The 13,345-nt window shown below is 48.5% G+C and overlaps 1 protein-coding gene across 2 annotated transcripts in view; it reads left to right on the top strand.

The window, feature by feature from the left end:
* Positions 1-13,345, top strand: part of LOC147624120 (uncharacterized) — a 54,907-nt gene that overhangs the window by 15,952 nt on the left and 25,610 nt on the right. The gene's annotated exons all lie outside the window — the stretch shown is intronic.

Below are 13,345 nucleotides of genomic sequence, written 5' to 3'. Positions count from 1 at the left end.
ACGGCTCTGTGTGTGTGTAGAGGGAGAGAGAGAGAGAGAGAGAGAGAGAGAGAGAGAGAGAGAGAGGTGTAGAGAGAGAGAGAGAGGCAAGTCAGTGGTCACTCACGCTAGAGTGCGCACTGCGAGGCTGGCCGCTGGACGCAAGTTGAAGAATCAGGTCCCAATCCTGGTGGCAACGTGGAAGTTCGTCCCAACAACTTTGGGTATGTTGCAGGTTCAGGTCCCGTGACTGGTAGCAAGGCGGGCGTGCGTCACGCGTGAGAACCTGTGCGCCGGCGTGACTTCGAAGATGCAGGCTGCCCGGCGCTCGCACAGAAACGCACAAAAACGGCAGCCGCGTTTTTTTTAACGTGGATATTGCAGTTTTGGGGAAAAAAAAAGTCCAAAAAAAAAAAAAATCGTTTCAAAAACAACGAAACGTTTCGTATGCCTCAGGGACAGCGAAACGCATTTCATTGCTACTATGGTTAGTGCGAACCTCAAATTCACGGCCATAAAGGAAATGCTTCCAATGTTTCAAGGCTTGAATAACTACTAGGAGTTCCCGATTGGAGACCGAGTAATTTTTTTCCCCATGCAGTAACTTACGAGACATGTAAGCTACTGGATGGCCATTCTATTGTAACACACCTTCAATTGCAATGTTACTTGCATCGGTGATTACTTGGAACAGCTTGTCCCACAAGGCAAGTGCTAGGCAAGGCGCTTCTAACAAAGCCACCTTGAGGTTCTTGAATGCCTCCAACGCTTGTGGAGTCATTTGGATCCGCTGCCTTCTAGTCTAGACACCCTTTAGCAGATCGGTGAGATCTGTTGAGAGGTCAGAGAATCTATCTATGTGGGTGGAGTATGCCTGGCATATACCCAGAAAGGATCTAATGTCATATGTGGTCCGTGGTACTTCCCAATTGACAATCTCGTCCACCTTGGCCGGATCAAGTCGGATGTCCTTAGCACTGATTATGTATCCAAGGTAGTGAACCTCGAACAAATAAAATTCTGACTGCTTCTCATTGACATAGAGCTCGTTGCTTTCCAGCAACTTCAAGACTTTCTCCACATCAATGTCATGACGCTCAACAGTAGCTGAAAATACGAGTATGTCATCTAAAAATATGAACACACACTGTCCAATCAAGTTTTTGAAAACATGCATCATCATGTGGTTGGGGCCATAGTTCATAACATACGTTTAGCAAACACATACGCATTCAGGTATGTAAGAATGTTTCGAGTATGTTTCAGGCCTAGGTCGAGTAACATATGTGACCCATATAATACCTCATAGAAAGGACGAGATTTAAACAAATAGATACAAATATACATTGTAAACTCAAGCTCTCCAAGTTCCATTATAAAAACTTCCAAAGTTACAACACTTACAAGTTACATAAAGGCTCATTGCTTACCCAAGGGTCAAGCCTCAAGGCTAAATAGTGAAAACTAGATAAATCAAAGCACAAGTTGTAACTTGTAGCAAACAAACATCCATAGCAGAAATTTAAATACTACTCTAGAGATAAAATACTTCATGAAACTTGGAACTTTGGAAGAGTCTATTCTGCTGTATTCTAATTTCTCATCCCCTTCTACTTCTTCCTCTTCATCCTCATGAGAGGAAGAAGAAGAATCCTCATCATCATCATCTGACTCATCATCCACATTTTCCTCAATGCCTCCAACATTTGTGGTTGTGGTTGTCCCAATGTCATATTGCTCTTGCATCTCCTGCAAAGAAATCAGCCTTTCATCATCTTTTTCCTTGTTGATCATGTCCAAGGTGATTTCCATCTTCTCAAACCCTCGAGCCTTAATTTTTGTGATGAGTCGTAGATTAGTATGTATATAAACCAACATTTCTGTATTGGAGGGCTTCAACCTGTTTCTTCTCTTAGTACGAATGAGAGAGAAAGTGCTCCAATTTCTCTCACATGGAGAGGCACAACTCCCTTGAGAAAGCACATGAATAGCAAGCTGCTACAATTTGGGAGTACTTGCACCAAATGTCTCCCACCATTTCACTGCTTGGTGCATTCTCTTCTCCTCTTTTGCAAGGGCACGAGAGAAAGAACCCCCCTCTGATTTATACACATCCAACTCATCAATCAAGATACCCTGCATCTTTGTATCATATCCAGTATATCGCTCTATGACCGTCATCCATCCATCATGCACTTCATCGTTAGACTCCTGACCCTTCCCTCTCCAAATGGGATGCAAAACAAAGGAGAATGCATCATGTCCCATCTATTAACACAGAGATTTTGAACATCTGCAAGCTTGGTTGTATCAATGTCCTGCATGTTTTGTATCTTCTCCTCTGTTAGCTCATAAATCAGCCCCATGGTTGCTCCTTCTCGATCTTGACAATCATCTTGGCATCTTTCCAAAACGAGGGTCCTAATATTATTCCTGTAACCTCCTCTTCTTTGATTGTGTGGGATGTTTTCTATTTCAACTACTCATCAGACACCACCATCCTCCTTAAGCCATTATAAACTTTCTCATCCAACAAATTCCGTTCTGACTTTTCTCGTTATGAGATTACCATTCGTGATAAGGCGACTGGTAGCATCTTGGCTCAGGGAGTCTAAGATAGTGGTCTCTATAAGTTGACTGCTCTGCTTTCTTCTGGTGCTTCTTCTGCTCTTTGGCATGCTCGGTTTGGCCATTTGAGCTATCAGCTTCTGCAGAGCGAGCTATGAAGGATGGGTTGGTTGAGGGATTACCGACCATCAAGGCTCCATCTTCTGCTTGTTCCTCTTGTTTACAGGGGAAGCAACACCGAGCCGCTTTTCCGAAGGAGGCGAACATAGATCTTCGACATCACTTGCTCTCATTCATGCAGACTTATGTGGTCCTATGAGTACGGCGTCTTTGAGTAAGGCGTTGTACATGCTCGTGATGGTGGATGATTTTACTAGATATACTTGGGTTTTCTTTTTGAAGACCAAGGATGAGACTTTTCAGCACTTCTGTGATTGGAGAGCTGAGGTGGAAAAAGAGACCGGTCACTCGATCAAGGCTCTCAGGACCGATGGAGGGGGTGAGTTCGCATCCCAGGAGTTTAAGCAATATTGCAAGACACCTGGCATTCGGAGACAGCTTACTACATCATATACTCCATTATAGAATGGAGTTGCCGAGAGGAAGAATAGGACCATTATGGAGATGGCCCGTGCTATGATTGAGCATTCTTCATTACCTCGACGTTTTTGGGCTGAGGCGGCTTCCACTACTGTCTACATTCAGAACAGGTCTCCTATTGCTGCTCTTCCCGATAAAACTCCATATGAGGCTTTCCATGGTGAGAAGCCCTCCGTTGTTCATTTCCGAATATTTGGGTGAACAGCGTATGTTCATGTGCCTAAGGAGCATCGCTCCAAGTTGGACTCGAAGTCTCAGTGCATGACTTTTCTCGGATACAGCAGTGTGTTCAAGGCATATCGTCTTTATGATCCTTAGGCCAAGTTGTTGTGAGCCGTGATGTGGTGTTCAACGAGACTCCTACATCTTCAGAGGGGGGTGGTGAGCTTCTTCTTCCTTCACCTCCGTCTTTGTCTCCGCCTCCTTCTCCTCCTCCTTCCGCTCCCGTTGCTTCTGTTACACCTCCAGCTGAGGATACTCAGTTAGATGATGATGACCCTGCTCCTCCTCCGGCGAGTTCGAGCATAGCATATCTGTCCTTGGTTGGTATTATTAGACAGTTTGTGATTCTGGGTTACGTGAGCTTCCTTCTGCTCCTGCGCGTGGTTCTCTTTGGCGTTCTTCCAGAGTTACAGGGAAACAAATTCATGAGGGCAACATGTTTGTTAATTATGCTCTTATGTCTACTATCATTAATGGTCCTTCTGATCCCACTTCTGTAGACGAGGCTCTTTCACATGAGCCTTGGCGTCGTGCTATGCAGGCAGAGCTGGATGCCATAGGAAAAAAACTGCCGGGTAGGAAAAAAAACTGCTTGGGGGAGGCCGTGTCGGCGCAGCTTTCCACGGGCAGTTTTTTTCTCCTAATCACCTGAGCCCACCACTCCTCATTACCGAGATCCACCCGCCGATCGGCTACCCCAAACGTCCCTAGCACATCCTTACATGTCAAGTTCTCTCCAAGCTTGAAATTAAAGTGGCCGTCTTTGTCATCTTCACGCCAAGGAGGCGATGCAACTCGAGTAGATGAACACTGTTGAATGTTGAGCAGTAGAACTGGTCGTGGGCATTTATAATAGGCTGACATGTGTTTATACTGGATGGCCAAGTGTAGTGTGTGTATATATATGTGAATAGGCCCTGCCTTAGATCCTCGCTGCATGAGAGCCACCATGAATGACCAAAACACCCCTCTATGTGGTGTGCCTCCTATGTGCTCCATCTCGCATCGTGCTTGCATCATAAAAAAAAAAAACTACCTATGGGAGGCCGCGTCGGGGCGGCCTCTCCTAGGCAATTTTCGACGCGGCCTTCCCCAAGTAGTTTTTTTTTCCTACCCTTCACATGTGACTATGATCATGAAGGTTATCGTGATTTTTTCTTGCTTGGGATGATGATGTGGTTATGGTCAAGAAGCTAGCTGTGGTAGGTCGAGGCTCCTGTGGTTGAGGTATAGGTGGCTGCTGTGGGGCGTGGTATAGGCCCTCTGCATATGTATGCCATGCTTGTGGGTCTGCAAATGGGTGTCGGTGTCCGGGGCTCTCTGAAGTGCCGCCATGAGATAGGGCTATCTCTACTCATGAAGAAATGGAAGATCTCTAGCTCTTGTATCTCTGTGAAGGCCCGCCTTTTGCGGCGAGTAAGTCTCCTCACCTCTCTCCTCGACTCGTGCTCTGTGATGGCTCCCAAGGCTCTCTGTATGCAGAGCCGTGAGTATAGGGCTTTGCACTTGTCATCATACCATCTTTTCTGGGGCATAGTCCCAGATCTCGCAGGCTCTCCTGAGTGGACACGATGTGGGAAGCTCTGTAATGCAGCTGTGTGTAGGAGTGATGCCAGTTGGGCTGTAATGGTATCCATAGGTACCAGGGGATCCATGAGTAGGAGCCCATCCTCTACTCTGCCAGTGTATATGTCTGCCATGTCATGTGTGAAGTAGATGGTAGTGTGTGGCGTTGGTATGTGGGGGGCTGGTGATACTGGTGATCCGGCTAGTGAAAATGCCAAGTATGTATGATCTGCCCCAATAGGATGAGGTGGAATGGAGAATGAGGTGACAAGCTGTGATGCCTCCAAAGACCCCATAATGTAGTCTACCACCGTGCCTCTGGTTCGTGTATGACCCCCATGTGGGAAGCATGTCAGCCCTCCTGATCCCGGCCACTGTAGCATCCCGTTATAAATAACGAGACGATGCCTGGCTCCCAACTCTAGTAAGTGGTCCCCATAATGTCCTTTTTTCCGATAGGCTCATTGTGCGTCCACCACATGTAGGGAACTCTACTTGAATGATCGCATGTGGGACCGATGGTTTGCTCCGAATCATATGATAGAACATCATGACTTGGGGCCTCTCCACATGCTCTAATAGATCTGGTCCCCAAAAAGGTGCTCCATACATCAAGGCTGATGTGACAAGGGTGTCGAAGAGCCAACCCTTTGTTTGTTTGAAAAAGTGCGTCCACCACCATTGGGGCTGCAACGAACTCTGCCTGAATGATTGTATGTGGGACTGATAGTTTGTTGTGAATCACGAGAGAGAACATCATGACGTGGAGCCTCTCCACATGCTGTTTATCCTGCTCTAATAGATGTGGTCCCCACAAAGGTGTTCCATACATCAAGGTTGGTGTGACGAAGGTGTTGAAGGGCTAGCCCTTCATCTTGGGCTCCTGGAAATGGGCCTAAAAGCACGATTGCGCTCAAGTAGGGCCAAAGTTGCATATCCCTGTGTCACTCTAGTGTGTGCTGTTGTGGTCGTGGTAAATCGAGGGCCACTCAAAATAGCTCCGAGGTACACATGATTGGACAATCTCCATTCGGGCTCCCCTATTCATGAAGCTCAATCTGGATGTGTAGGGGCGAGAGGGGTTGAGATCTCGATGTGTATAGAAAACCTGTAGAGCATCCAGGTGTCTTTGAAGCCCCTCGGCTGGATCTGATATGAGCACAATGTCATTTGCATAGAGGAGAAGGGGAATGAGTATGCCTGCAAGTGGAGGGCGTGGCCCACCTAATCTGTCAATGAAGCTCTAGATCTCATCAATGTAAAGGCCAAAGAGAGTGTGTGATAAAAGGCAGCCCTGTTTCACCCCCAATAGTATTAAAGATCTCTTGTGACATCCCTCCTGGGGCTCGGGGATGTGATAGAAAGAGTGTGCATATGAGTACCGAGTGTTTGGGCAAGTGATGGGCATGGCGGTGGTGCTCACGGAGGTCTCTCCAAGTGTCCTTGCAGTTAGGCCCTAGGAAGAGTCGATATAATTCATCCTCTTTTTGAGCGTAGAACTCTTTTTATTTGCATTTGGCAATGTGTTGGGAAATCCGTTGCGCTAATCGCCTCAAGATTTTCCCAACGCGTTCCTCATGCTTGAGATGGGAGCGGGTGGCCCGACATTCGTTTTATACCAACCATTGTGGTGCATGGTGCTGTAAGGTGACGTGGGAGTGGAGTGGGGTGTGCATATGAAGGAGATGGTGGCAGATTTGTGAAGGATGGTGGTGAGCTGGGATGTGAGGGTGGCAAGGGGGCAAGAGGGTCCACATCCTAGAGGTGGCGATAAATGTGGTCTGAGTAAACACCATCAAGCTCGTGATCAAAATGGATCTGGGTGTAGCGAGAGGTGAGCGGTGTTTGTGGGGGAGTGGGTAGTGTGCAGTCCCTACTTGTGAGGGTCTTGCTCATCGCTCTTGGGTCACAGACCACAATGTGTTGTTGCAGTTCCATACGGCTAGCCTCAGTTGTGTGGTCTCGTAGACTCTGTGCCCCTATTTGGGGCGACGCTCAGTGATGATGATGCGGCCATCTCTATAGACAGCCCACTGCACAGATAACACACCATCAAGAGACCATGGTGTGTTGATGGTGTGTTATCTGTGTGGGAGAGAGAAAGAAAGAAAGTCGTAGTCTTCAAAAGGGCAAAATGACATATGAGACAAAAATGTTACATCATGTCCATGGAATACATCATCATGGTACTGAAAGTAAAACTAAAAGAAAATATCCGTAAAAAAACAAACAAAGAGCCTCACGATCACACATGGACATGGCCAATCTCCAGGCTAATCCCTGATTTGGGTGGCATATAAATATTAGGTTAGGGTACTAGCAAGGCTCAGGAGCATGCAGAAGAATCCCGAACTGGGCAGGAAAGCAGTCGCCATATGGACAAGACCCTTAGATGAAGTCGGATGATTTATTGGATGGGTTGTTGTCCTTGCTGTTGGCCGACAGCAGGTCAGCGAGTTGATGGCCATAAGGCTAGGCTAGGACTGAGTCTATTCATCTGACCCCCTGTGGGACAGGTTAAGAGTTAGGTAGGTCTTAGACTGCCTCTTTTGGGAGGCCGAAGGCCACAGATTCTGTAGTCCTGTGGACAGCTTTTTGTACAATACAATATACTGAAAATACAGCTCTCTCTCTCTCTCTCTCTCTCTCTCTCTCTCTCTGTGCATCTGTCCGCGCCCTTTCCCCACCCATCTTTCGCCAGGCCTCTCTGTCACTGTTCGCCTGCATCACTGCATCTGTCCGCGCCCTTTCCCCACCCACCCTTGCTCAGGCCCCCAAGGCAGCAACATAATGGGGACTTGAATTTCATCCATTTCTTCTCTCTCTCTCCCACATATTTACCTGCTCCTTTCAAACATTCCCTCCCTCTACAATGGGAGGGTTTGTAGATGACAAAATCAGCCAGCTTGATCATATCCTTAGGGATCTTATTAAGGACCAGAAGAAGACACTGGACAGCACCATCACCGCCATCAAGGAGGACTTATTGACACGCATGGGGAAGCTGGAGGCCGAAGCCGAAATATGGAAGGAAGAGAAGCTTACCATGCAAGAGGAGTGGGAGAAGGAAAAGCTCGCCATGCAGGAGGAAATCAACCTTTTGAAGGGCGAAGTGGCATCCTTACGCGATCGTCCACGGGAGGAAGGAGAGACTCTTGAGGTGGACAAAGAGACAATCAAAGAAGAGATCACCAAAACCCTCACCCACACACTCGAGGGGAAAATGGAGGCGGCCCGCGAAGGATGGGTAGAAGTGATGAAGAAGAACATCAAAAAGGAGGTGCAAGAAAATGTACAAGTGATGAAGAAGAACATCAAGAAGGAGGTACAAGAAGATGTACACATGATGCAGTCTACTCTTGATGAAGAGAAGATGCGACGGATCCAGCGCCTCAACATCCGAGTCACAGGGATACCAGAGAGCACTACCTCCACGCCCGAGATTGACGGGCGGAACCTATGTACCAAGGTAGGACTAAAGGAGGATGAGCCGCTCCCATTCACTAGAGTATGGAGGACAACCCCAAAGGACTCCACCAAAGGCAAGGCCTTAGTGCTACAGTTCCCGGACGAGGAGAGTAGGATGAGCTTTATGAGAAGACGGGCTATCTTGAGGAGCTTGCCAGGGGACCCCATCTACTTCGATGATGACCTCACATGGATGCAACTGGAGCACAGAAGATTATGCATGCCGAAGATCAAGGCGGCACGCAAAGAAGGGAAGAAGGCACATTATAGGGATGGTCACATCTACATTGATGGGAAGAGGGTCGAATAGCGCCATCTGGCCTATGAGACACGGAGGAAACAACATGAAGACAAAGAGATACACATAGCAATCTGGAACTGTAATGGAGTCCTATGGACACATCCAGGGAGACTTGAGGAGGTGATGGAGGGCCGGGATATCATCTTGATGACAGAGACACATGAGAGCCCGGAGAGGGGCTTACCACGGGTTGAGGGTTATCAGTGGGAGTCAGCTCACCGACAGGGGATGAGACAGGCCACCTCCCGAGGTTCAGGAGGTATTGCAGTGCTTTTCAGGCATGGGTTACATGAGCATGTTCGAGTCGTAGCACGAGACTCGGAGGCGAGATACATGTGGATTAGCTTACGCCTCTCGGAGACCAGATGGATTTATATCGCCCTTTGCTACTTTCCTCCGAAGGGGTCGTCGCGGTTTGCCACCACCGAGGAGCCGGGTGGAGGAGAGGCTAGTGAGTCTCCATACTCTCTCTTATTTGAGGAGATCTTACACTATTCGACACTGGGAGAAGTCTTCTTGATGGGGGACTTCAATGCACGGACTCAGAGCAGACAGTGCGAGATCTATGACTTTGAGGATCCCCTGAGACTAGAATTGCTAGCTACAGAGGATACAGGGACCACTCGGATCTCCGCTGATGGAGGAGTTGACAACACTGGATATGGGCAACATTTGCTGGAGCTTGGGGCCCGACACCATCTCGTTATTTATAACGGGATGACTCAGTGGCGAGATTCAGGTGGGTTGACCTGCTTTCCAGTGGGAGGCGGTAGTAGTACAGTGGATTATGTGATGGGATCCCGGGAGGCAGCAGATATGGTGTCTCACTTCACCGTATCACCATGCCCCATTGGGGCGGATCATACATACCTATCCCTCACTTTCAGGAGCTTATTGGAGACCCACCCACCCATCATACAGCCACCATGCACTATTTTTCACTTCACTCAGGATCTAGCCGAGGTGTACGACTATCATGTTCATGATCAGCTATTTGCCTTAGATCCATCGGCACCCATGGCCATGCTCACCTCCCAGCTCTCACATGTACTGCACTCCGCAGCCACGAGGAGTTTCCCATACCACATACAGACAGGACGGCCACCTACATCTGGGAGCATGCCCCAGAACCGATGGTATGATGATGAGTGCAGAAACCTTTACTGCAGTCTCCGACTGCAGAGGGCTCGCGGGGAGATCACCGAGAGGCAGGCAGGCAGGTAGGAGGATGCATACTCTCACCCGCCATAAGCGGCGAGCTTATGAGGAGGCTCAGTACTGGGACACACATCACATGCTCATGAGCAGAGATGCTGCTGCTGCTTGGAGGAGACTCAGAGAGCCCCGTCCTCCCACACCTATTGCCGATCCTCAGACCTGGCAGACATATGCAGAGAGACTTTATGATGTGCCTGCACAGCCCCCTATACCACAGCCCACAGAGCCATGCTCCACAGTCTCCACCTTCTTCACCCCACCTATGGTTAGGAGGGCCATATGCCGACTCCAACATGGACGGGCGACAGATCATACAGGATTACAGGGAGAGCATCTCATCTATGCTACTGATACATTGGCACCATTTCTTGCTCATCTCTTCAACAGAGCTCTGTCAGAGGGGTTTCCGGCTGAGTGGACGATGCACACTATTGTGCCGATCCATAAAGCGGGAGATGTACTGGACCCCGGGAACTACAGGACCATCATGATTGGCCATATATTGGCCAAACTATAAGGGGCAGTTTTGGAGGCAGAGCTGAGCACTCATGCAGAGGTTGGGGAATTGAGAGCAGCAGGCCAGGCAGGCTTCCGTCGAGCCTTCTCGACCATCGACCACATTTTTACATTGAGGTGCATGATTGATTAGGCCAAGGCACGGAGGCAACGGCTCTATTGTTGCTTTGTGGATTTCCGCAAGGCATTTGATATTGTGCCCAGAGAGCGCCTCTTTCGGCGACTACAGACACTAGGCATACCTTCAGACATGATGTGGGGCATATACAGGCTATATGAGCAGGTCTTTGGGAGAGTCCGATGCCGAGGAGGCTTGTCCGACACAGTTGCTAGCACCATTGGTGTGAAGCAGGGGTGCCCGCTCTCCCCCACGCTCTTTGGGCTCTATATTGATGAGGTGGTCGATTACATCACACAGGGAGGAGGCTCTGGGGTTGAGCTATCAGGTATTACTGTCCATGTTATGCTTTATGCTGATGACATCGTCTTGGTATCCGACACGCAGGTTGGGCTTCAAAGACACCTTGTGGCTCTTGATGACTTCTGCGCACAGCAAGGGCTCACAGTGAACCTTGGGAAAACCAAGGTTATGATCTTCCACACTTCACCCGCAGTCAGGAGCCACACTACTCTCACATTAGCAGGAGGGCGGGTCGAGGTGGTGAGCTCTTATGTTTACCTTGGCATCACATTTACTAGCTCAGCTGGACGCTTCTCCATGGCTCAGGCAGTCCGAGACAGAGTGACCCGGGGGTATGCAGCTCTTGCTGGCCTTGAGCGTCAGTGTCATCAGGCACATTTTCAGGAACCCCGCACGAAGGGGTGGCTCTTTGATACATTAGTGACACCAGCCTTGATGTATGCAGCATCGGTTTGGGCAGCAGAGCTTGCAGCCTCCACATGGGTACAGCTGGAGAGACCACAGTTCTTGATGCTCTCGAGGATGATACGCAGCAAACCATCCGTCCCGCACGACATTGTTCGAGCTGAGTTTGCTGCACCACCTATGGCAGTGGAGGCATTGTTCCAGACGATCTCCTTTATATACAGGATGAGGGAGATGCCCATGGAGAGATTATCCCGCCGAGCTTTTGAGGCATCCAGACAGTTGGCCGAGGCTGGACACACTGGATCTTGGTATGCACAGATGCTACAGTGGTTCTCACACCATGGTATAGACATTGAGCGGTTGCCACCTTTTCAGTATGATCAGTCTGCTCCACGGGGTTACCTCTCTCTCAATGAGAGCAACAGAGTGATGAGACAGGACATATGGCAGCGCTACATACAGGAGACATGGACAGCACCAGAGAGCCCACTACCACCGAAGATGCTGTATTACAGAGACCACTTTATGAGCATCTCAGGGGATGGGTTTATACATCGACTGCGGTACATGGGTGTATACATGCCACACAGCTCGTGTTGCTATTGGACAGCAACGAGTCTCATCACATCAGCTAGAGATAGAGGCTGGGAGAGCGGCACGGGTTCCTAGAGCTGAGCGGATATGCAGATTGTGCCGCGAGGAGGTGGAGACTGAGGATCACTTTGTATGTAGATGTAGAGCCCACCAGGGGGTCAGAGATAGATATGCAGGATTGTTTGAGGAGCACTCTTCACTACATCAGTTGATGGAGGCCTCGGACCAGCGACAGCTTGGCAGACTACTACTAGAGCTTCATAGTTCTCGAGAGAGACTCCTCCAGACACCCGCTCCCACTAGGGGTGGGAGACAGTCCCAACTCACAGATTTCTTCCAGAGAGCTATGCCAGCTGATGTACCACGTGGAGTGACCGCAACACATGCACACTTTTTCTTTTGTTTCTTTTCTTTCGATGACCGGAAGAACATAGTTGTATTATTTTTTGTCTCATAGGCCGACTTTGGCCTCTCGTAGACGTTAATATATCTTTCTTTCTTTCTTTTCTTTCTCTCTCTTCTCTCTGTCTTTATTAGTGACTTGCATGCCAAGAGGCCGCCTAGGTCCACCGAGTCAGATGGCTGAGTGGAAGTAGCCTGGTGCTGCTGTAGGTTGTCCTGAATTTGGATTTGTAGACCAGATGATGATGTGATGATGATGAAGATGGTGATGTGATGACGATCATCATCATTAAAAAAATTGCTTGTAAGAGGCCGTGCCGACGTGGCCTCCCACATGCAATTTTTGTATGATGATAATGTGCTTATGGTGATGTGATAATGATTATGGTGCTTATAGTTCTTATGGTGATGTGATGGTGCTTATGATGATGTGATGACGATGACCATATAAAAAAATTTGCGTGCGGGAGGCCGTGCTGGCGCAATGTCCCACATGGAATTTTTTTTTGCTTGCATTGGAAGGAGATGAAATCTGAGGGTCTGGTCACGTGGAGAGGAGCTCCTTGCTATTTTAAGGTTACCACAACCAGTTAGCAGCAGTCAAATCAGTATTAAAGTGCCTAAAAAGGCATGAAATCTATGAAGTGAATTTGATTTGACCTATGAATAGCTGAAGACTGCTCTAAGAGAGGGAGGGTTCTAAAATCACAGTGCGACTACTCTGATCATAAGTGCTGTCTTTTCACAAGCACGTCATTGGCCTTTAATGGTAAGAATGCTAGCAAGAATGTATGTAGAGGACTTATCCTCAATGCATTTGCAACAAATGTTGTTTATGCTATCCCATGGTCACCTGCCTTTGAACCAAAGGAGGTCTTTCAATATCAGTGCCCAGCTTGGGTGGAATTCCCAGGGCTTCCTTATGTATTTTGGGAGCAGGTCATAGATATTGCTAGTGCACTAGGAAGGGTTCTCCATGAGGGGAGGGCCACTAGAAAAGCCTGCATTCTATCATACAGGAGACAAGGGACACCTGATTTCTAGAGTTTAAGATGTTGGGATGCTCAGTTGATGTGGAGGTT

This window comes from Cibotium barometz, chromosome 26 (genome assembly GCF_041138505.1).
Source record: "Cibotium barometz isolate CiBa-2024 chromosome 26, ASM4113850v1, whole genome shotgun sequence".
NCBI classification, from domain to species: Eukaryota; Viridiplantae; Streptophyta; class Polypodiopsida; order Cyatheales; family Cibotiaceae; genus Cibotium; species Cibotium barometz.
Note: the sequence above shows the minus strand (reverse complement) of the source record. Positions and strands in the feature narration are given on the sequence as shown.